Raw genomic sequence first — 21,762 nt, 5'->3', positions numbered from 1 at the left:
ATATAGGACTAAGTGTCAAATTGTAGATGCCGTAGTTTCTGATACGACTTACATTTGCCTAATGGAACAGGTGAAGGTTAATTTGGGGGCAGGGAGTGGTTGGGCAAAGGCACAGGAAGAGGAAATGGAGTTATTAGTGTCTTTCTAGGCCCATTGATTGGATTCTGGAACAGATAGAAGCATCTAATAGAACTATTTGAGAGGTGATATTGACATGTTTTTGAACATCACCACCTCTCAGAAGTCTGGAGAGAGGGAGCCATGATGGTATTTTGTAGGAAGGGGACAGTCATCCAAGGGTTTGGTCATTGTGAATACTTCTCAGATTTGTAAGATGGACTTTTGTAACTTGGTAATGGCCACAGACATTTTCATGGTAAATAAAATATTTTTGGTTCATATCTTGAAGGAATACAGAGCAGTAATATATATGCACGTTCCAGGTTGATGTATTCCTTCCTCTTTTTGGCAATACTTGTTCTGCCTTGAATAAGTGTGGGTGCACCTGTGCAAAATTTGAAATGGCAAATGCATGTCCTTAAGGAGAAATTTGTCATTATTTCCTCAGCAGGGAAACTGAAAGAAAGAACAAAGCTTAGAATACCCTGGAGTTTAGATCTAGTAAGTGGCATGAAATGGGAGATACAGGTTGACCCGGTTATACTGCATTAGCATTTTAACATCAAGCAAGTAATTTAACCTCCCTGTGTCTTGGTCCTCATGAATACAGTGAGGGGAGTAGGTACTTGGCCTTATAAAGTGCCTGCATCATTGGCTAGCACATAGTTAATTAACATCATCATCTCTGGAACCAAAAAGAAAATGGAGGCAGGGCTTGAAGAAGGACAAAGTCAGCCTCTGAGTTTGGGAATTATGGTATAGTGAGGTAGGAATGCAGGACCTCAGCTTTCTCTCTTGGAACCCAGCAGAGATTTTTGATTCACATGTTGAAGGTGTAGAGAGAAAAGACACCAAAGCTAGATGTGTCCTTTTCTGGAAGGCACTGAGGAAAATCACTGGGTATTGAAATGTGTTCACTGGTAATTCTTTCATTGTCAGAATAAAATGCCCAGGGAAGTCCAAGGTCAAAGCAGATAGTATGTACCAAAGCACATTTTGAGAACATTCTTTGTTTGCTTTAATCATTATGATGATATTTTCATTAGCACAACTTTTGGGCCACACATTTATCTTTGTGGTTATGTACCTGTGTCATTTAGATAAACTCACATGGAATTACATGCACAAATTTTTTTTTTTTAAAGATTTTATTTATTTGACACACAGGGAGAGAGAGAGTACATGCACAAGTGGTAAGAGGGGCAGAGAGAGAAGCAGACTCTCCCCTGAGCGGGGAGCCCAACCCTGCGCTCTATCCCAGGACCCGGGGATCATGAGCTGAGCCGAAGGCAGATGCTTAACTGACTGAGCCACCCAGGTACCCCATACATGGACAAATCTTAAGAGTACACAGGGCAAATTTTTACAAAAACCTGTTTCTATCATCATCATCACCCAAATTAAGGTAGAGAACACTGTCTAGCACACTTTTGTGCCCCTTCCCAGTTGTTACATACCCCAAAGGTAAATGCTGTTTGGACTAGCGTCATAGATTGGTTTTATGAAGTAAGAGATTTTAAATCAACCTTTTCTTCCTAACATGTTAGTATTGAGAAAATAAAAACAGACACAAAAATGTTAGGTGAGACAAAAGAGTGAGTTTTCTGATTATATTTGCTAACAACTCCCTCCTTATACAAAGTAAATGCTTGTTCATAAGGTTAATTCATTTCTTACCACGGCTGTGAAAATACTTCTTCCATTGTGTGGATCAGGCTACAGTACCCTGATTTAGGCAAAATGGAAAGTAATTAGAAGATGGCTGGGAACCCAAACTCAAAAGAGCTCAGAAGCACAAGTCTTGTCTCATCACCAGTGGAATTTGGGTTTGATGGTGCTGCTACTGCTGGACTGTGTGGCTGATGCCCTTTGCAGTCACTTCTGTTCATGGCATGAATAGTCTCTCTGACCTCTGGGTCTTAATGTCTCCCCCCAAATTTAGAATCTGAAATGGGACACGCTGCGCTGACCCTAGGACATAGGACTGCCAAATACCAGCGTAAGAAATGTCCATTTTTGTATCATGAGGTAGGGTCTTGCCTGCCATAAAGACCCAAATAATGGATGATCTGCTAAAAAAAAAAAAAAAAAGGAAGAGGTTTAGATGTCATTCAGACAAAAGAGAAACCTAGCAAAACCAAAAAGGCAACTGTCTACAATACCTCAAAGTTGACTTCCATTATTTTAAAGCCTTTATTTGTGGCAAAAAGAAATTTTATGTGGAGGTCACCACACATGTAAAGTACTAGGTGTTAAGTAGCAGATTCCGTTTACCTTCAGGACCGAGCAGTACTATCTCAGTATGCTATTCACTTGGCGAGGGGAAGCTATTAACAGAGCTCCTAATGCCTGTCTCCTAGGAGTAATGCCTTGAGTTTTCAAATAAAGTTGTCTAGGTGTCACTTGTCTTGCACAGGAATCTGCTGTCATTGTAAAGAAATCATTCCCTGTCCTGTAACTGAGTGGTGACAGGTGCTAATCATAGTTGCCTCTCGATGTGTCTGGATGGTCTCAGCTACCAGAGCCCAACAGAGGGGCAAGCAAAGCTGAGGTGCTCCCAGCTTCATTTATTACAAATCTCTTCTGATATAAACTACAGCTTATTTTGGAATGAAGTCTAATCTTTTCATTCCTTGCCTTTAGACTGTGGACTCTGAGGAACTAACTGAGGATTTTGGAGGGGAGAGGGATGGGAGGTTGGTTGAGCCTGGTGGTGGGTATTGTGGAGGGCACGTATTGCATGGAGCATTGGGTGTGGTGCATAAACAAGGAATCTTGGAATGCTGAAAAGAAATTAAAAAAATAATAAAAATTAAAAAAAAATGTTAAACACTATCAGGAGCAGGACTAACTTCTGTTTTTGTTCTTGATGACAAACCAGGCACCCACCTTTGATCCCTTAATGTCCTCACCCAAACAGTTGTAGCTCTCAGCTGAGAATTGTTGGTGTCTTTGCTTTGGTGGCAAGTTTTCAGAGTTCTGTGACAATTCTGAGTATACTGGCTATGTCATTGTACAGTATTTTGAGTGCTGAGCATATTGTTCTCGGTAGGAGTCTACATGGTTATCCAGCCTGTTGTGGGCTGGATTTTGCTTGTGTTTATTTTGGTTGAACGAAGTAGGGGGACAGTAATACTTTACTGCTGGTGTAATCTGTTGGACTACTCAGCCATGGTGTCCTGTTCACCCAGGGTTGCTGGCCATTTCTCTCTGGCCCCAAAGACCACCCTTCTCTGTGATGGTGCTCATGGGCGGGCATTTGTTTCAGTTTGCTTTGTTATGGAAACACCATTGCTCTCCCAACTGGCCAACCCCAGCAGTTGCCGGTTCTTGGTTATATTCTTGAAACTCTTCCAGAGCGCATGTTTTTCAGCTCCCCCACAGTCACATCATGGCTTCATCATGAACCTGATTTGAAGGACTGTTTGATGGCTTCGGAGAAAATGTCTGTTTCAGCTAAGTTAATTCAGGTTAAAATAGTAAATATTTCTTAATATTAGGGGAAACACGTGAATTCTAATTGTGAGTAATTCTAAAGCTGATGTTGAGGATGTAAGTAAGCCTTATTACTGAAAGAAACTCCATACTTCCTGTGCTCAGAATTTCTAAATATTTCCCAATATAAAAAACACACTGCTGCTGTTATGAGTAACCTGTTTATATCCTTTATTTTTTAAAAATATTTTATTTATTTATTTGACAGAAATCACAGGTAGGCAGAGAGGCAGGCAGAGAGAGAGGAAGGGAAGCAGGCTCCCTGCTTAGCAGAGAGCCCGATGTAGGGCTCAATCCCAGGACCCTGTGACCATGATCTGAGCCGAAGGCAGAGGTTTTAACCCACTGAGCCACCCAGGCGCCCCTGTTTATATCCTTTAAATATACTCTTTATTTGAACAGCCAGTGAATCTAGAGCATTTATTGAGACAGTGGTTGCAGAATGAAGTGCAAGGAAAAAAAAAAAAAAAACAACCACCAAAAAAGCCATGAAAAATTGACCCAGGCAGAGGTAAATGAACATAATCAGACTGCATGTTTTCATAGTTTGTAGTTCTGGTCAATTTGGGCAGTGCAGGCCGATATGCATATTAATGTGACAAATTATTTGATGTACTTAGTTTGTCCCCATCCTAGACCCCAGCTGAAGGTGTTTTTTAATCTCTTTTTTGTTTTCTTTTAGGATGAGAAACCCTACTTGCTCTATTTAATCCTGGTGTAATTAATGCGCAGTGTTACATTAGTTTCAGGTGTACAATATAGTGATTTCATGGTTCCCTATATTACTCAGTGCTCAGCATGACAAGTGCCCTCCTTAATCCCCATCACCTATTTCACCCATCCCCCCACCCACTTCCCCGTTGGTAACCACCAGTTTGTTCTCAATACTCAAGAGTCTGCTTTTTGTCTTTTTTCTTTGTTCATTTGTTTTGCTTCTTAAATTTCACATATGAGTAAGATCATATGGTATTTGTTTTCCTCTGACTCACTTAATTCACTTAGCATTATACCCTCCAGATCCACTCATATTGTTGCAAATGACAAGATTTCATTCATTTTTTTTCAAGTTTCAGATAGTTATTAATCAGTGTAAGCCCCAACACAATATACCACCATGATTTTGTGCATTCCACTGGATAAGCAGAATACTGTGTGGATGTCTTCTGGAAGACCTTCGTTCTAAGCAGCTTTGGAGTGAAACATTTCATTTAGAAGTCTGGACCTTCTTTCTTCAGTTTGCTATAATCCCCATTCACTATGTAGAACTTGTATGGATCGTTGGGACCTAGTTTGTTCCAGGGTTCTGGGTTATTCTCTCTACCCCAGCTGACATCTGGATTGGACAAAGCCAGGCACAAGACATACAGTGCAGCTCTAGTACCTCCCGTGAATATGGTCCAATGAATATGTAGAACGGGATTGAGCTTGGGTGCTTTGTGGCCTGACCCAAGATTGATTTAACGTGGTTGTGGTAGAGGCCTTAGATCCCGAAGGAGAAAAGATCGAATTTGCAAGGCCCACCACTAAGTAGTCCCTATACTAGGGATCCATTTCATTCCCTTTTATGGTCGAATAAAGTTCTCTTGTACATATACACCACATCTTTGTTATCCATTCATCTGTGGATGGACACTTGGGTTGCTTCCATGTTTTGGCTATTGCAAATAATGTGGCAATAAGCCTAGGGGTGTATATATCTTTTTGAGTTAGTGTTTTTGTATTCTTTGTGTTGATACCCTGTAGAGTGATTATTGGATCATATGGTAATTCTTTTTGATTTTTTGCAGAAGCTGCATGCTGTCCTCCACTGTGGCTGTCCCAGTTTGCTTTCCTACAAGCCTTGCATGAGGGTTCTTTTTTTCCCCTGCATCCCTGCCCACACTTGCTCTTCCTTGTGTTTTTTGATTTTAGTCTTTTTGACAGGTGTGAGGGGATATCTCATTGTAGTTTTGATTTGCATTTCCCTGATTATTAGTGGTGTTGAGCATCTTTTCAGCCTTAGGTGTTTTGCCCCTCCCTGTCTCCTTTCTTGGTCATGTGACAGATTTTCTGGCAATCTGCCCTGTTAAGCTGCTTATGTCGATTGGATTGTCAGACTTCCTTATTTCCCTGTTGTCTTTAATCTTGTGCTCTTCACATTGTGGTTAATCTCCCTACTCTCTTTCCTGTAGTTGCCTTTCTGGGTTTCTGCCTTTCTCCTTCTGGGAAATCTCTTTATTAGAATATCAACCTGGCATTTGAGAAAACTGAAATGATGACAGTAACTTAGGTCATGTACAATACAACCACAACACTGAAAAGTAGAAAGTGGTCATGGTCATGTTTTTATTCATCACTGAATATTTATTCATTGCTACTTTTGGTAATGAAAGTAGAGGTTTGAGTGCCAACCGAAGGTCAGGTATTACCCGAGTACTGGAAATTCAAAAATAAGAGTGCTTTTAGCTTTCTGGGCAGGAGATATGGTAGAAGAAGGATGAACTATAACCATCATGTGTCAGCATGTGAAAGAATGCTACTTGTAAGTTTCCTGTTGTAGTAATTAGAGCAGCAAAGAACTATTGTTATGGGTCATGGAAATGATGCTCTTATATTGGAAATAGTGTTAATTAAAATGGAATTTTCTTTATGCTAGTTAGGAAGAGTTTAGATCTCCTCAAACAATATTCCAATATGCAGAAGAAATAGAGTTTGTTCACTTAAATTCTTTTTTTAAATTTTTTTAATTTTTTATTTTTTTTGTTCACTTAAATTCTAAGAAAGCTGTGTTCTCCTGCCTCCCTGTCCCCTGGGCAGTAGGAGAACACAAAATGGATCTCCTCTAGTATAGATGGTCTGATGCAATGATATGAATAGTTCCTTTAGGTTTTGTACACCCCCTTATTTAGATAAAATTCTCAATTACTCAGATATGTGGCTTTCTCTGTTCCTTTCTGGGATGCTTTCTGCATGTATGAGGAAGGGAGTGGGGGTTGGGCGTCCCCTGCCTTCATGACAGTTCTCAATGAACTTTTCCATCTTTGGGTGTCTGGCTGGTATGTAAACCCATGTAGGTTGTGGTTTGGTCTCTCTGAGCTATGTCAGACCTGCCTTGTGGTCCTCCACTGACCTAGACTCCACCTTGCAGCTCTTGCTGACACTCTTCTGGACCTCTCCGGATCTGGCACCTCCTCCATCCAGTGTATGGCCTATAACATTACCCTGGTAATCTCTGCCATGGATTATCTTTTTTTTCTAGCCAGGCCTGTGCCTCTCAGCTCACTTCTGTTTACATCCTCCTTAGGAGTGCACAGGAACTTCTGGTCCCATCCACACCATACCAGAACTCAGACTGGCTATACTGTAGGTCAAATGTGATTTACACTCTTGGGGTGTCCTATAATTTATCTGACACCCCTTTCCTGTGCTAGGACAAAAATCAGAAGAGAGATGAGGGCTCAAATATTTCACCTCCCACCTTGCCTTATAATCCCCTGGTCCCAGAGGGGGTGAATTTTAGGCTTTCTGCTCTCATAGGTTCTTTTTGTTCTAGGGTAGCAAGAGCCACCCCTAGCCTTGATAAGAAACAGCTTTGTCTTTCATAGAAGACAACACAATCTGAATTTTAAAAGTTTTATTCTTAAAAAAAAAAAAAGTTTTATTCTTGATAAAGCTGACTTTTCCAGCCCATTGCCCTAATGTAAAATCATGTTTTCAATGTCAGAAGCAGATAGTTCTCTTTTGTTTTTTGCTGTAATAGTGCTAAATGTCCTCTCTCCTCAGTATAACGTTCCAGAGCTCCAAGGCTTCAGACTGACAAGAGAAATAAGATAGGCTTAAATTAAGTGTGTGTGTGTGTGTGTGTGTGTGTGTATGTGTGTATTGAAGGTGGTGGAGGAATCACTACTTTTCAAGGTGTTACCCTTGTAATACTAGGTATCAGTCACAAGTAACTTCCTTTGCAAGTTGGAAGACATAAGTGTCACATCCATAGTGGGTACATGTTCCTAGAAAGAAAGCCCTGTGTTGTATGTTTATAATGAAAACCTCAGTAACAATGGAAATTATATTCTTTTTTTTTTTAAGATTTTATTTATTTATTTGGAAGACAGAGATCAGAAGTAGGCAGAGAGGCAGGCAGAGAGAGAGAAGGAAGCAGGCTCCCTGCTGAGCAGAGAGCCCGATGCGGGGCTCGATCCCAGCACCCTGGGATCATGACCTGAGCCGAAGGCAGAGGCTTTAACCCACTGAGCCACCCAGGCGCCCCTGGAAATTATATTCTTATGTAGGAACAAAATATTAACTGGAGATTATATTCCTTAGTACTAGATGTGACTCATTGCCAGGTGTCATTGAAGCAAAGCCACAGACTACCAGGCAGTAGGGACGAGGAACTGGCAGAAGAATGGACAGATGTAGGTGCTCATATTAATCCTGTCTGTTGGACCATATGCCTCAGGGGCAGATGGGTTCAACTAAGACTGTGTTGTTGTAAAAGACAAATGAGTTAATGTACATTAAGTTATACTGAATCTGGCAGTTGCCTTAAATATTAAGAAGGAATATTGAAAATGATGCAAATATTTTTTTGTCCCTTTTTATTATAGAGATCCCTTAATAATGGTGATATTTTACAGGTATGAGTAAATGACCACATGAGTAGACATGACAAGTGGTTCTTAGAGGCAGCACATCCTTCTTTTTGATGGATTTAATCAATGATGAGAACTTGCAAAACTAAGGTGGTTCAAATAGGATAGAGCAAGTGATGCATTGGAAAAGGAGGGATGGGAGAACTTCAAGAAGCGAGGGGTCATAAGAGTTAGCAGAGAGGTCACATAACATGGCATTTGGCTGTTAAGATGTCAGAGGGGGCTTTTATCTAGGAGTTGGAGGTGTGGTAGGATGTTGACGCATTGTAGTGACTTAGAAAGGGTGATGGGGATGGCAGACCTTGATGATGACAGGAAGGAGTGAGGGGATACAAGATGAAGGAAGAAGCTGACTCTGAAATGGCATTGGAGTTGAACATGTTGATAATCCCTTCAGGGTGCCAGTTGAAATGCAAGAGGAAGAGGGCAAATGATGGGTGGGATGGTAAAACCCAACGAGCTGGGGGTGAATGCATAGGTGGGCTTTGAAGAGAGCTGTCCTCCTCTGAGACCTGGAAGTGCATTAGGGCCACAGGCTGGACCAAGGTTCTGGGTCCAAATCTGCCAACCCCATTCTTTGTTCTTCCTTCTGACCAACTTCTTACAAATGGCACATACTTATCTCAAAGTGGACACTCGAGAAAATGAAAGTGCTACCTATGCCAGAATTAAGCAAACATATACTTTGTCACTTTGCTGACCACTGTAGGATTTGAAGAACGTTTGGGGGAGTTTGAAAGAGCCATGGCTTTGAAAATAGCAGCTTTATACAAAATGTGGTAGCTCTCCAATTCCCCCCAAATAGGAGGCTTGAACTCATAGTAATCATTAGCTTTAAAAGAGACATTAGAATATTTCTTTACTTAATTTCTCACTAAGGTCTTTGTTTTGAGAACCTGGAGAGTAGGAAACTGCTGAGTCTGGGCTTCTTTGATTTTTCTTTCTCTCTTGGGCTGTAAAGGGCAAGGAAAGCCACAGGGACTGTTCCTCACAGTGTGCAAGGGAACATGGGGGCTCTGGAGTGTGAATGAGATGCAATCCCTTGCCTCAGTGTCTATGAAGAGTCTATATAATATGAACTTCAGGGCTTTGTGGATACCCATTGGCCAAAGCCTTCCTTCTCCAACCCTCCACTTGTATTGACCTACAGAGTCACTGCTTACGCCAGCCTGTCTTGTACAGAGAGGGACAAATCTAAAGTGTTCAAAGTGCCGGTGGGTTTAGCCTGTTGGTCAATGACTTTAGGTTTATTTCCCTCCAGAAGCTGCCTCTTCTTGAGTGCTGTGGGGGCCTTTGTGTAAAATGAGCCTGAATTTGGCTTATTTGGCTAGTTTTCACTTGGCTTTTATTTTTGAAATTCCCATTATTGTTTTTATTTTTTCTAAAGATTTTATTATTTAAGAGAGATCACAAGTAGGCAGATAGGCAGTTAGAGAGAGAGGGGGAAGCAGGCTCCCTGCCGAGCAGAGAGCCCGATGCAGGGCTCAATTCCAGGACCCCGGGATCATGACCTGAGCCAAAGGCAGAGGCTTTAACCTACTGAGCCACCCAGGCACCGCAGAAATGCCCATTTTTTTTTTTTTAAAGATTTTATTTATTTATTTATTTGACAGACAGAAATCACAAGTAGGCAGAGAGGCAGGCACAGAGGGGGGGCAGGCAGGCTCCCTGCCGTACAGAGAGCCTGTTGCGGAGCTCGATCCCAGGATCCTGGGATCATGACCTGAGCCGAAGGCAAAGGCTTTAACCCACTGAGCCACCCAGGCGCCCCAGAAATGCCCATTTTTAAAGAGTTTAATTATTTACATTTATTAGTGGTGTCTTTTTTTGTTTTTGTTTTTGTTTTTAAACCAGGGAGCTAACAGTTAATCCTATGCCTTTTGCTTGGAAACTGTTGAGGAATCTTGGTCCCATCTGTTCGTGTACATCTTGTCTGAGATGTCCTTGGTGCAAAAGGCTTAGGAACAATTCCATCATGTGTCCTGTGCTGGCCCCACCCTAACCTGGAAAATTTTCTGCAGACCTAGACACATAGTCAGTGTTTCATGGTCCCATCTGAAAGTCCATCAGCTGTGGACTTTTGCAGCTAGTCACTGCTAGTTGAGAAATAATTAAGCAGTAGCCTACAGATCTGTGCGGCATATATGGACTCAGAGATAGAAAAACTTGCTTCTCTCCTGGACTGTTCCTTAGACTAAGCAGAAAGATTCATTGTGAATGTATAACAAAAGCTTTTCAGAAAGGAGAGAGGGCGAGAGATAATTAATATTCTTAAACATCCACTCCATACCAGACACTGTGCTCAGTGTTTTGTAAACCTTTTATCTAATTCCCATGACTTGCCCAGTGTGCTAAGTATGGTTTTTTTTCCCCCTCTCCAAGGCTCAGAGAGATTATAAATGGTGTGTCCAAAGTTGCACAGCTATTAAATGGATTCCCTGAGACTGTCAGACTGGAATGACTCCATAAGTGTGGGGAAGGGATGAATAAAACACAGGGCCCCAGCTCTCTTGACCTGCAGCCCAGGCAAGGTTCCATGTTACCATTTTGTTTCTCACCTCACCTTATATTTTTCAGAACGTACAATGCTTTAATTTTTTTAGGAAGACCCACTTTGAGTAGGACATGAAAACAATGGATGTGAATTTTCTTGCTCGCATTTATTATTAGACATTTGGTTACTAAGTTAAACCTGACAGTGCTAGTCCTGACAAGTTCAGTTCCCAGGAAAGCCCTGACAAGCAACAGACAGGTATTTTATGGTCCATCCCTGTTCAGAGACCATGAACACGATGGTTAATGTATGTGTGTACATATATATATGTTTATATATAACAGGGCTAACTGAGTTCTAAAGTAGCCGTTCTTTGGTGGTCCAGTTTAATGAACAGATTAGGATGATCTCCCTTGTTTAATGGGACAACCCTTTTAAGGACTTAAAATTAATTTAATCTTCTAATTAGCCAAAACATTCTCTTTCAACATTAGTTTGCTAGTCTCTGTTTTTCATATATTAGGAGATAGATTTCTTTTTTTCCTTTTTTATAAAAGATTTATTTATTTATTTGAGAGAGAGGAATATCACATGAGCAGGGGGAAGGGGCAAGTAGAACCCCCACCCCCATCCCCCACGGCGCCACACACACACCTGCCAGGGAGCCTTATGTGGGGCTGGCTCCCAGGAGCTCGGGATCATGACCCAAGCCGAAGGCAGACACTCAACCCACTGAGCCACCCAGGCGCCTGATATATTTTACTCCATAGTTTAATTTAAGAAGGTTTTGCTTTATTTTCAAAGTGTTCAGAGAAGAGATTAACGTAATTGTTGGCCTGTAATAATTTCTGTACCTGTCCTAGGCCACTTTACTCCCTTATCTTCTCTACAGATAAAAAGAATAGGCCAAAAGATTAGGCGTCACTCTCTCATATTGAGAGTAAAAAATTATTTCTTAGGAAAAAGAAGTCTCTATAAAAACTGGTTTTCATATCTCTGTTCTAATTAAATTCTTTTAAGCTCATGATAAGCATCAGTTAAGGCTTATTTGTATGCTCTTCTAAAGGTGTGTGTTGGGGGAGAGACCAAACAAAACAGAAAACCAGCTCCCTCACTAAGCTCTAGAGAAAGTTTCTTGTTCCCAAATCCGTTTAGGAGGATAAGCCATTCTAAATCTCTTCAGAACCCTCTCAGAAGCACTTTTGTAATATCCAGAGGTGCGGAGAGCGTTTTAAACCCTAAACTGAGCAAACCAAACTGGCCTGGTGACTTCTCAGTCATGCCTTAATCTGTCTAGAAATGGTGCTGGCATGGGCGTGAGGGTTACAGGTGCTGGGTCACAACCACATCTTGGCTCTCTGGAGTGGATTTCCCAGTGTGCATTTGGTTGCCTCCTGAAAGTATCATTCTAGAAAATTGTGCCTGCTGTCCTCGCTTGCTTTTTTTTTTTTTTTGAAGATTTTATTTATTTTATTTGACAGATAGAGATCACAACTAGGCAGAGAGGCAGGCAGAGAGAGACAGAGGAGGAAGCAGGCTCCCCGCTGAGCAGAGAGCCTGATGCGGGGCTTGATCCCAGGATCTTGGGATCATGACCTGAGCCGAAGGCAGAAGGCACTGAACCACCCAGGCACCCCTGTCCTCTCTTGCTTTTAAGCACCTTGTGTAGTCTCTTGTGAGTGGACCACAGAGGTGCCCTTGCCAGGGTCCCCAGGAATATTATAGACAGGACTGAATGTCTTGAACAATATTTAATCTCACTCCTATGAAAAATTCTCATTTCTGTGTCCCACTCCTTTCAGAATTCCATGCCTATGAAGTGATAATTATTAAAATACTTAATAAAATAATTAAAATTAATAATTAAAAATTTTGAAGTAACATAGGTACGTTTGGAAAAAGAATCACCCAGAACAGAATACAATCTGGACACCTTTCAGTTCCAAATGGGTTTTTGTTTTTGCTTTTTTGCAAGTTTGTTAAGGTATAATGTTTTTATGGTAAAATCCATCCTTCTTAGTATATAGTTCTTAGTTTTGACAAATGCATTCAGTCCTGTGACTAGTGCCACAATCCAGTTATAGAACACTTTTTAAAAAATGATTTATTTATTTGACAGACAGAGATCACAAGTAGGCAGAAAGGCAGGCAGAGAGAGAGGAGGAAGCAGGCTCCCTGTTGAGCAGAGAGCCGGATGCGGGACTCAATCCCAGGACCCTGAGATCATGACCTGACCTGAAGGTAGAGGCTTTAACCCACTGAGCCACCCAGGTGCCCCCAGTTATAGAACATTTTTATTGCCCCCCAAATTCTCTGTGCTGCCCCTGGGTTGTAGCCCATATCTCTCCTGATCGCAGGCTCTGGCAGCGTTGATCTGTCCTCCTCCCTCTATTTTTAACCTGTCACAGCATGTCCTGTAGACGGAATCCTAAATCATCTAGCTCTTTGAGCCTGGCTGTTAGCATTCGGCACAATGCATAGGAGAGTCATCTGTTTGTTGCGTGTCTCAATTGTTCATTGCTTTATATTGTGAACAGCGTTCCACCGTGTGGAGATGCTTACAGGCCATTCATTCTCTGACCAGTGGATTTGAGGTATTGCCACTTTTCGGTGATTAAGAGTACAGCTGTATAACCATTCGTACAGTTTTTGGGTAAATGTAAGTTCACAACGATGTCTACATAAATAACTAGAAGTGGGATAGCTGTATGACAAGTTTATCAAAGGGTGATTGTTATATTTACTTGAAGTTTTATGATTTTTCTTTTAATCATAAAGAGGATGTTGTAGGGTCACTGTAGAAATCTTGAATACAGAAGAATACCAAGAAGGTTAAAACAATAGCAACAGTAATAACAACACCACCTTGATTTCCTGTATCACTCATTTTATTCTGGGTATATACATTATTTGAGCAAAAGTGTTTATTTACCTATTTTGTGACCTATTTTTTACTTCACTAATGTTTTTATGTATCATTAAATATTATCATAATTTTGAATGACTCCACTACCCAAGGAGTAAACTTGATGATAGGAGTATCAGAAACCCCAGCACACCAGTACAGGAGACGTTTTGGCACAGAAGAACTTAGAATCCCTTGGGTGTAGCTCTTTGCACATAGGTCATCCTATTCTCACAGGCCTGTATTACATGAATTCTTTTTAGGAACACTGAGTATGACCAATTGCCTCTCTGTGGATATGACCTTTAAGTTTAAGGCTTACGGGTGTGAACAGAATTTTCGTCCACCACATTTAATTTTTTCTCTTGGGTGAATTCAACAACTGTTAACAATGATTGAAATGGTGACTGTAAGAATATTGTTCACTTTCATGAAGGAATTTGCACTATCTTTCTTTTTTAAGATTTTATTTATTTAACAGAGAGAGAGAGAACGAGAGCAGGAACACAAGCAGGGGGAGTAGGAGAGGAAAAAGCAGGCTTCCCACTGAGCAGGGAGCCTGATGCGGGGCTCCATCCCAGGACTCTGGAATCATGACCTGAGTCAAAGGCAGATGCTTAAAAACTGAGCCACCCAGGCGCCCCTGCATTTGCACTCTATTTAAGTGAAATTAAAGTTAGAGACTATCATAGGTTAAATAACCAGCTAATAACTACAGACTTTTATTGTCTTTAAAAAAAAATGCTACCTCCAGGGCATCTGGGTGGTTCAGGCAATTAAGGCTTCTGTCTTCTTAGGGTCAGGCGAGGGAGCCCTGGCTTGGGCTCTACAGTCAGCGTGGAGTCTGGGTGGGATTCTCTCTCTCCCTCTGCCCCTCCTTCTGTGTGCTTGCTTTCTCTCTCTCAGAATCAATAAAATCTTTAAAAAAAAATGCCATCTCCATTACTGATTGAAGTAAGGTCTCTGCACTGAAATATTCCATGAATTTGCTTTTTTTTTTTTTTTGGTGGATATTTTGGAAACTTAGTGTTGTTCTTGGTGGGGAGAAGTGCATTCATTAGCAGACCTGGCTCACAGAGCCCTGGACCCATCATGTTCTCTTAAGAGTAGCTAACAACATTTGGTTGGATAATGAAGAAGAGTGTGAAAAGAATTTGAGAAGAGTTTAAAGACTTGGCTTCCATTTTGGGTGTCTGGCAACCCTTTTTGCTGCCAGGCCTCAACTTCAAGATGTATATTTCTTAATTAAAAAAAATCATTAAAAATAAAAAGCCTCCCAGAGTCTTATTGTTAATCTAGTAATCAAATGACAGACTTGGGCAATGTGAGTTATTCCCCATACTGGACCATATTTGGTTGCAAAGACCAAATCCTTCCTGGTTGAAATCAGGGGAGAAAGAGAGAGAGAGAGAGAGAGAGAGAGAGAGAGAGAGTGTGTGTGTGTGTGTGTGTGTGTGTGTGCCTCTCCAGAGATTGAAAAACTCACTGTCAGAGGAGAGGAGCGCATGATTCAGTCTTGAGGATGAAAACGAAGTCCTTTGAAGCTTCTGGGCTCTGAGCTTCCCATCTCTTCATATGGCTAATAAGCTCATGAACAAAATTCCCGTTAAATAGACACTAGTTCATTGTTTTGATTATGGACATTGTCTCTTAGAACCCAGCTATGGTAGTAACAAAAGTAATTTCTTCTCAAAGAGCTGATTGACAGCTTAGCTTTACTTTTATTTTTGTTAGGGAAGCCTTGGGGGAAAAAAGTGAGTACATGCTTCCAGTTAATTGGGAAGTAAGGAGTTGACTAGTAGTAAATTGGTTTGTTCTCGGAGAACAAACACAGTATGTGATAAATCTACTAAGCACAGTGCAAGCTGCTAGGAATAAGGCCAGTGAGAATTCTGCGCTGAGCGTTGTTTCAAGGCAGCTTTTGTATTTGGTGGCTTTATCTAGTTCCTAAAGAAATGAGAGAATGACAGGTTTTCCTGAATTTGTATTTTGGTATCTTTTAAACAAACCAGGCATTTTTGAGTACTCAATGTTGTCACTAACCTTTTAAAGCCGTCCTGTGTTCCTGACGCTCAATTGTTTCCCCTCCGTTTTGAGTGATTATAATCTAAACACATTAAGGTTCAGTCCATTCTTCCTGCATAGAGATAGAAAGTGGGTTCTGAAAAGAATAGCAGAGCTCTTACACAAGGAGGTCTGTGTTTGCACTCAAAAATGAAAGTGTGTGTAAACCAGTCTTGTCATGGGTTTTAGAACTGTTCTGAATGACATTTGACATTTAGAGATTGGAAACATTTTAACATTCATTGCTTCACATTTAGTCTTTGCAAATGTTTCTTTATATGTTCTATGTCAAACATTATTCTGTCATCATGACTGAGCTCATTTAGTTATCCATGTTAATTGATATAATTAGAGCAGGAAGAATTCAGATGAGACACAAGGAAGAACTTCCTGAAAAGCTAAGACTGGGGATACTAAGAAAATAGGGAAATCTCTTCTTGGAAACATAAAGCAAAATTTAAAGTGCTTTTTGTGGGTCAGTTTGACTATCTCTGTGCTGAGAACTCGGGGGTGGGAAGCGTGCATGAAATGATCTTTTGTGACCATGTCCACTTTGTGCTTTTGTGGTGCTTTGAATATCAGCAAAAGCACAGACTCTTAATCTCATGAAATAAACTGAGGGTTGCTGGGGGTTGGGAAGGTAAGGATAGGGTGGCTGGGTTATGGACACTGGGGAGGGTATGTGCTATGGTGAGTACTGTGAAATGTGTAAACCTGATGATTCACAGACCTGTACCCATAAAACAAATAATATAATATATGTTAATTTTTTAAAAATGCCCCACGTGTTCAATGCAAGTTGGAACCACTTTCGTCATAGAATCTTATGTGTAGAAATTCTCTCTGACAACAGGAACAGGTGGTCATCTGCTTTTATTACCACAGTGGAGAGAAAACTCTTCACTCCATCATGAAGAGAGTCTATATTTAGACAGTTGTAATTATTACAAATTTCTAATTGTCTAAAAATCTGCCTCCAATAATTCTCTGTAATGGTTTTAGTTTTGCCCCTGAGACATTGTGAAGAAACTCTGATCTTTCTTGTACATTATTATTCAGAAGTTTGAGAACAGTTTTTGTGTCTGTCCACTGAGTGTTCTCTTTGCCAGAGTAAACTCCCAATTTCAACAGACTTTCTTGACTTGATGTGGGTTTGAGAGTTGTTCTCACCTGGGAGGCTCTAATTAAACAGGAAGCCCCTGGCGAGGCTTGGCTTCAAGCAGACAATGGAACGATTTTCTTCCTCTTCTGGACACTGTCCTGCAAACTCAGGTAGTCTTCCCTTGTTACGGGCAGCTGTGTCACCTGTCGACTGCCCTAGGGTCACTGCCTTCTGAAATCTCGAGATCCTTTCCACATCAGTGGTGTTCATCTGGTGTTCTTCCATCCTCTGTTGTGCTGCTCACCTTTCTTAAAGTACAGTACTTTCATTCATAGTTGGGAAATCCATCTTGTTAGTGTTGGCCCTGGTCGTTTCAAGTCTTGATTTGTAATAACCAATCCAACTTTGCTCCTGCCATATGTGCATTTGACAAGGACATCTATGTCTCCGTTGGTAAGCAGGTACAACAAATGTCTTTTGGAAAGACATCGCATTCTTTTTTTTTTTTTTTTTAAAGATTTTATTTATTTATTTGACAGAGAGAGATCACAAGTAGGCAGAGAGGCAGGCAGAGAGAGAGGAGGAAGCAGGCTCCCTGTGGAGCAGAGAGCCCGACGCGGGGCTCGATCCCCGGACCCCGAGATCATGACCTGAGCCGAAGGCAGCGGCTCAATCCACTGAGCCACCCAGGCGCCCCAAGACATCTCATTCTTAATTATTTGTTTTATCAAAATGTTGTAAGGGAAATGTTGGGCTAGTGGCTCACGGAATCATGGGTCACAATTAGTGGCTTCCCTTTTGGCGCCTCCACAGCTCTTGAATCAACTTCTTAGTTCTACAAGTTGAAAATTCAATTTTTCTTTAAACTCAGGTGTGATAGTTATGTCTATTATTGAAAACTTTAGAAAATGGTTTTCAGTGATAACATGTTAGAAATAGAACATTGTGGAAAATAATAGAACAAAGCCCTCTTTAGTGCTATCACATAGAGTTAGGACACGGTGAAAGGTTACTACTTTCTCCTTTCATTCTGAATGCTAAAGAATACTCTTAGCTACAGAGAATTAGTGCACACCTAGAAGGGATCCTGTGGTACTGAATGTTCTCGCTGAGGAGAGGGATCCTGTTGAGGATCCTGATGAGATCCATGAGTGACTGCCAAAGTAACTCTGGGTGAAGCGTGTTCTATAAATCGTGTTTGCTGTCGCTGCTCTTTCCATCATTTATCTAGTGTTAGGAACAGTTGTGATGCCGGACGGTTGGCCAAAGGTGTGTAATGATGTGGCTTGATCATCATTTTCAACTCAATTCACCAGTTCTCGCGTGTGTTAAGTTTTTTGTTTTTCTGTTTTTGAAGCACAGCATTCTGTGGTTTGATTAGCCTGATCTTGGGAAGGGACACTGTTCACTCTTACATGCTCTGGGAATCTTGTGCCAGAGCCTATGGCAGAGACTGAGCCAAGAACCACATCTCCCTTCCTTGTCTGGGGCACACAGCTGTACAGTGGAGTGGGAGCTGAGGAGACCAGTGCCTGCTCAGGCCTGGACAGGTGTGCTTGTCCATCGTCTTTTCTCCTGGCTGGAACAGAAGGGCTAACTTGGGACCCAAGTGTTGCAGGTGGTGGAGCCACATGGTGGCAGGAATCTGGGTCCTTGGAAGAATATTAGGAAGCAACATCTGCATGGGGCTCTCATGTGAGCAAGAAACGAGCGTTTACTTGGTTACTCCAGCCAGCTTTCAGGTCTCTGTTTCGGTAGCCAGGTGACCTTCCGACCTATCCTGTCACTGAACTGAGGGCAGTGGAGCAGCTCCCTTCATTTCACTCCTGTGTTTGGGGGACAAAGGCCCCCCCTTTTTAAGAGTTTATTTATTTGACAGAGACAGCGAGGGGGAACCCAAACAGGGGGAGTGAGAGAGGAAGGAGCAGGCTCCCTGTTGAGCAGAAAGCCCGACATGGGGCTCGATCCCAGGATTCTGGGATCATGACATGAGCCAAAGGCAGATGCTTTAATGACTGAGCCACCCAGGTGCCTGCCCTCAGTGTTTTTTGCCAACAGATTTCTTTAATGACCTAGCCTTTTTTTGGTGTCCTTCTTATTCACTCCATTCTCATTGCTTTTTCTTCCTTTATTTAAAAAACAAAATGAGGGGCACCTGAGTAGCTCAGTGTGTTAAAGCCTCTGCCTTCGGCTTGGGTTGTGATCCTGGGGTCCTAGGATAGAGCCCTCCATCAGGCTCTCTGCTCGCCGGGGAGCCTGCTTCCTGTCTCTCTCTCTCCCTGCCTCTCTGCCTACTTGTGATCTCTGTCTGTCAAATAACTAAATAAAAATCTTAAAAAAAAATTCAAAAACTACAAAAAAAACTTGCAGATCTCGAAATTCAGCTCTCAGTTTCTTGTCCTGCCTTTTCAAGGTTTCTTTGCCCAATCTGAAGTAACTCCCTGGACACTTGGCATTATTCTATTTTAAATTCTCGGTATAACATCATTGATACTTTTTTTTATTATGTCTTCTCAGAGGACTCAAAACCATGAGAGCAGGGATTTGCTCAATTTACTGCTCTATCCCTTATTCCTCATACAGTGTGTGGAATGTACTCAATTAGGGCTTGATAAATACTTGATGAATGAAGTAGGAATATATATCTTACTTTGGACATGAAAAAAGTGGTATATTAAAGATCATAGTGGAAACACACAATGAAAAGTGGTTCTTCCGGTTTGCAAAAAAATTCTTTGCTTTTCATTTGACCTTTTAAATTTGAGTTAACTTTTTGAGTCTTTTCTGCCTGTGAGATAATGTCTTGGTCCCCCAGAATCTGGGTTCTGACAGATAGTTGAGGACTTTGGGGAAGAAATCATTCATAAACACTGGGCCTTATTACCTACAAATTAGATGTACCTTACAAATGGGAAAGAAGACTCACACTTTCTGAGTTCTTAACATGTCACCCACAGCGCCCATTATCTGCTTGAACCGTCACTAACATGTAAAGGAGTATCTTCTGTTAATCCCATTTAACAGATGAGGAGACAAGTTAGGCTACTTGTTTAACGGTAAACAGTGATCAGTGAAAGAGGTGGGAAGGGGATCCAAAGCTACCTGACTCCAGGTGTGAAATGCTGGGAGTCTGAATTCACAGTCTTCAGAAAGAGGAGCAAAACATGCTTCTAGGCAGTTGCTACTAGAATTTGTATATAGAAGAGAAAGGAGATTCTACTGTCCATGACGATGTTCCATAGAGGTGCAGATGGGGTAGGGATGTAGCGCAGAGCATAGGTAACATTTCTTAGTGCTCTCATTGCCTGTTACTTGCACCACTTCTTCCTTTTTTTTTTTTCTTAAGATTTTATTTATTTATTTGACACAGAGAGCACAAGTAGGCAGAGTGGCAGGCAGAGGGAGAAGGGTAAGCAGGCTCCCCCCTGAGCAGGGAGCCTGACGCGGGGCTCGATCTCAGGACCCTGGGATTATGACGTGACCTGAAGGCAGACACTTAACTGACTGAGCCACCCAGGTGCCCCCTTGTACCACTTCTAATTCTAGAAGAAGTGGTAGAAAAATCTAGAAAAATCACATGCACAACTGAGATAGATGAATATCCTAGGAAGTGAGCATTCTCTAAACCCTCTAACAGACCATAGTAGCATCCAGGTCCTGAAAAATGCTATCACTGGTAGATACCATGCCAAATTCTGGTAGAGTCAACTGTCTTGGAGTTCATCATGTGAGTCTTCAGGACAACTGGGGACTGGCCCAGGAAGGCAGCACACCCACGTGCCATGAAGCTGGCAGCAAAATGAGTGAAGATGCTGTTGGACAGGTGCCTAGTGCTGGGGACTGCCTGCTGTTCCAGTGGCTTTCCTTGCACAAAGAGGACTCACTCAGAGGGGAGGTGTCCAGGCCCCAAGGTTTAGTTTTCTCTCCTGAGTAGCCAGTTAGTATTTGAGGTGGGAGGGGTGGGCTGTTGAGGATTTCTAGTGCCTTGGGTCCCCTGCCCCTTCTCCCCTGGCTCCTGGGGTTTCTTCCTTTCATAGAGCAGCTGCCTGGGGCCCTCAGCACCATCTTCTAGCAGTTTCTATCAAGGACCTAGGTGGCGGGAGGGGGGGCTGGTACACAACCCCAGCACTGCTCACCAAATTATGTGTTTGTGCACATGCACTTTTATCTTTGGAGAGGGACTACGTTTTTATGCCATTTTCAATGGTAGCTGTGACCCCAGAGCTCCCTGGCCAGCAGGATCATGGCACCATGCAGAATCAGCTTGCCCAAGAAGGGAGGTTAGCACGTGGCCCCCCAGATGCCAGGTCCAGCCAGCCCCCAGTTGCTTTAACAAGTAGTTTCACCAAAACCTCACTGAGCCAGGAGACTGCTGCTACCTGAGGGGAGTGTTCAGTGACCTACGTGCTTTCTGTACTTCCCTGGCTCCCCAGGCAGAGGCGGCCTACAGAGTGTCCTCAGGAGTCCTCTCGTGTGGGCTGTGGCTGTTCGCAAGGCCCCCCACAACTGAGACCCAAAACACCAGCATCTGGGTTCTGCCGTCACAGCAGCCTGTCCCTCTACACATGGGCTAGAGGCTGCATCCATCTGCCTCCCTGGGTCCCCTAGAGACTGCATCCCCATCCCAGCAAGGGGTGCTCTGCAAAGACGCTAATAAGGGGGCAGTGAAATGCAAAAACAAAATAAAACAAACCCCACACAACGTATTTTGAGAAATACTTCTGGTTTTTCTGGGGTGCCTGGTGGCTCAGTTGGTTGAATATCCCATTGGATTCTGACTCAGGTCATGATCTCAGGGTTATGAAATTGAGCCCCATGTTGGGCTCTGTGCTGGGCATGGTACCTGTTTTGGGATTCTCTTTCTCCCTCTCTGTGCCCCACCTCGCTGTGTGCTCACTTGCTCGCTCTCTCTCTCTCAAATAAATAAATGAATCTTTTTAAAAACTTGTGT

General features: G+C 42.2%; 1 protein-coding gene and 1 pseudogene across 1 annotated transcript in view; one reads left to right on the top strand and one right to left on the bottom strand.

Annotated features, from left to right (window-relative positions):
• Window positions 1-21,762, top strand: part of ARHGEF28 (Rho guanine nucleotide exchange factor 28) — a 329,197-nt gene that overhangs the window by 104,907 nt on the left and 202,528 nt on the right.
• LOC123938315 lies at window positions 4,824-20,113 on the bottom strand (annotated as a pseudogene).

Source organism: Meles meles, chromosome 3 (genome assembly GCF_922984935.1).
Source record: "Meles meles chromosome 3, mMelMel3.1 paternal haplotype, whole genome shotgun sequence".
NCBI classification, from domain to species: Eukaryota; Metazoa; Chordata; class Mammalia; order Carnivora; family Mustelidae; genus Meles; species Meles meles.
Note: the sequence above shows the minus strand (reverse complement) of the source record. Positions and strands in the feature narration are given on the sequence as shown.